This window comes from Aythya marila (assembly GCF_965140915.1).
Source record: "Aythya marila genome assembly, chromosome: 5".
In the NCBI taxonomy this organism is placed as follows: domain Eukaryota; kingdom Metazoa; phylum Chordata; class Aves; order Anseriformes; family Anatidae; genus Aythya; species Aythya marila.
In genome coordinates, this window is record NC_139046.1 from 10,646,778 (window position 1) to 10,650,244 (window position 3,467).

Sequence of the window (3,467 nt, forward strand, 5' to 3'; positions counted from 1 at the left end):
GAGAGGCAGCCTCTGTGCTGAAGGTGAAACAGGGATTGAACGGGGTAGGGGGGAGCAGGAATCCAGCCCCTGGCCCTGCCTTCAGTGGGGTGAAGCCCTGCGGGGTTTGGGTACAAGGGCTCAGAAGCTGGTGCGTGGGCACAGCTGCCTGTTTCTCCTCGTTCTGCCCCATTTCTGGAGGTCACAGCCAGCCCCAAGTAATGATTGACAGGAGTGGGTGAGAGACCGGGAGTGCTGTGACCCGTGGTTATACATTTCCACATCCACCCTCCTGCTCCTACCTTGCCGTGGGCACTTATTTCCATGGGGATGCTGGCACTGGTTCTTCCTTCCCGGCAGTGTTTGGGCACGTCAGAGGGAGCGCAACGTGGCGCAACAAGGACGTGAGGGTGTCTGGGGTTTTCAGCTGCATTAAACAGCCTCAGGGCTTGCCACCGAGGGGTGGAGGTGACCATCAAACCTCATCCACACAGCCCAGCACTGAGCTTTTTGTCCCCAGCCCCTTCAAAGTCTGGTTGAAGCAGGAGGTGCTCGGTCCCCTGCTGCGCTGGGGAAAGCTGCGAGGGGCGACACTTCTGCTCTGGCACGGTGACAACAGGGACAAAGGGAGGCAGCTGTTTGAACAGTGCATGCCCAGGTGTGGAAAGCCCCTTCTGACACAGAGTCCAAACAGCTTTCCATCCGGGTTGGTGATTTCTTCCCCCTCCAGGCACCTACAGGGTGCTGCTTTGCATAGGCAGCTTTGCTCCCACCAGCGTGCAGCGCCTGTTTGAGGGGCAGGACCTCCCCAGGAGCTGCCAGCTACTCCAGAACACATCCAGCTGCAGGACCTGCAGGGCTGCTGCTGAACCCAGCCCCGGGGAGATCAGCAGACTTGGTTTAGGTCATCCTGCTCCCCATGGCTCTCTGCGATGCTCTGACCACTGCTGGCTGCTCTTGGGCATGCCCTCAGGGCAGCACTGACTCCGAGTCTGCCCCAGAAGCTCATGAGATTTTAAAAATTTACAGTGTTATGGAGTTGTTTGCCATTTTCCTTCGATTTTGCTGAAGGGTCATAACCCTCAAGCTATCTGTGAGGGGTCATTTTCTTTAAAAAAAAAAAAGAAGTCTCGAGGTCTACCTGTGGCAGGAAGGGGCTTCAAAGAAAGAAAAAAAAGTGCTCATTGTCATGAAGTTTGATGACATGGTGAAGCTGGGTAGTGCTATAATACACGTAACCCTTCCTGCTCCTGGGGAGTGAAGTTTTCAAGAAATCCTGCTCCCTTACAAGCCACCCTTAGCAGCCCTTCATTATCAGCAGGATGTTTTCTCAGCCAAGAAACACCGGTGAGCACTCAGAGGACTTTGCACTAAAACCCTTATGGTCCCTGGTGCCATGAGCACCACATCCCAGCTGTCCCCAGAGAGCTGTGGGCCAGCCCTGCCAGGCATCATCGCGACCTTGTGAGGCTATTCCTTCCCTCCCAGCCCTCTGAGGCTAACCCACAGCCTCAAAGTGAACTGGGAAAGGAAAGAAAATCCTTGTGGAGGATGTCCTGCTTTTCCCTAGCAGTGTTTTGGGATGCCTCCTGCTCAGCCCTCAGCGCAGCAGCAGCCACGCAGTGTCCTGGCTGTGCCAGCCCTGGTGCCCAGCCGGCACGCTCGGTGCTGTTGTTCAGCCCTGCCATCAGCAGGAACGCGTGTTCCCAACAAGATTTTGCCATCTGGAGGAAGCTTTGTGAAATTACCTTCCACCCAGCAGCACCAGCCTGGTTTCTTTCCGGGCCCACAGGCACAGCGGTGAGAGAGGATTAACCTGAGTGTGGTGGACCAGGCGAGGCTGGGACCTTCCCATCAGGACGAGTCAACAGGGAGAAGAAAACAGAAAAAGAGGCAGAAAAGAATTGGGAAATAAGGAAGAGAGAGCCCAGTAAATTCAGGTGACAGCACCAGTGCCACAGGGCTATGGTTGGGGATTTTATGGCAAGCAATTGCTGCAATTCAGTAGCCAATTCTTGTAAACTATGGATCAACGAGAGATTTGTAGCCTGGCTTTAATGGAAAACCAGGTTTGTTCTCAGCTGCTTGGCTGCGTGGACCTGGCTCCTTTTTCTGACTCCTAATGCACCATGTGGTGATATTTGTATGTATGGTATATATATATGGTATATATGGTGTGTGGTGTATATATGGTATATATATGGTTTATATATACATTGTATATATACATATGGTGTGTATGTGTATATGTATGGTATATGTATATGTGTGGTGTATATATATATGGTATTTATGGTATTTATATTTATAGTGTTTTCACTCTGCCTTACAAAGGTCAGCCCAATTAATACTAGGTGCTAATGGTGAGGAGGTGCTGAGGTCCCGATGCCGGGCTGATGGGGATGCAGAGGTGGTGGGGGCAATCTATAGGCACGATGTAAAGCTTAGGAAATGACATCCGAGCACCGTGTCCCTAAATACCTGGATATTTCTGGAAACGTTGGCAGAGGAGGGAGCCAGGACTGGGGCAGAGCGAAGGCTCTCTGTGTGCTCTCTGCAAGGCTGTGCAGGCGCAGCCCGAGCTCCCACTTCACAGGCTCTCCAGCACTTCTGGCTCTCCCCTCGCAAAGTATGGTGCCATTGCAAAAAGTGACAACCGAGCCGGCCTCGGGGGTTTCCATGGCGACCCAGCCTGATTACCCATCCAATTTGTGCAGTCGGAGAGAAAAGTGATTTTTCTTTTTGCCTCCTCGAGGTGAATCCGTGCTCAAGTCCAACCCATTTCTCCCTGGTTCCCAGGCAAGTGCTCTTGCATCCCCACTACCCCTGGGCTCCTGTGCCATTTCCCATTTCCCTCCCATCCATAGTATTTGGAGTTTTTTCAGGTGCAGTCACATTCAGACATAAAAATACGGCTCACAAGCATATGGAAGCCTCGATTCCTTCAGAAATTATGTTGAAAACTGCTGGGAACACCACTTCCTACCTTTCCTCTCCCTCTGCTTTTTAAGGCTCCCAGGCCACATTGCCGCGCTTCTCCCTGGAAGTGCAGAGCGATTCAGGAGGGAAAGCTCATGGCTTTATCCCATCAGCTGCCTCCCAGAGCTGGAACTTGGGAAAAAAAGAAACCCCAACCCACACTGCAGGAGTCGTGGTAAGCACCAGGGCTTGCAGCCAGCCTCGGATGCGATGCTGCCCTGGGAAATCCAAGCACAGGCAATGCTGCAACCCCAAAAGATAGCAGAGTATGTACTTGAAGCCAGTCCTGCACAAAAAATGAAAAAACACCCATCAGGTGCTGCCAAGTCCCCTGGCCCGCAGTGCGTGGCGGGGCAGCTGCCCTGGGAGGAGGTCGCCTTTCCCTGCAGTGAGGGGTGCCAGCAGAGGAGACTTATTGCAGCCTGGATGTTTTTAGCAGCCTTGGCAGCGATGGATGAGGCAAAGGCACGCATGGAGGCTGCGTGCGCCTGTGTGGGTATCACCTCCTG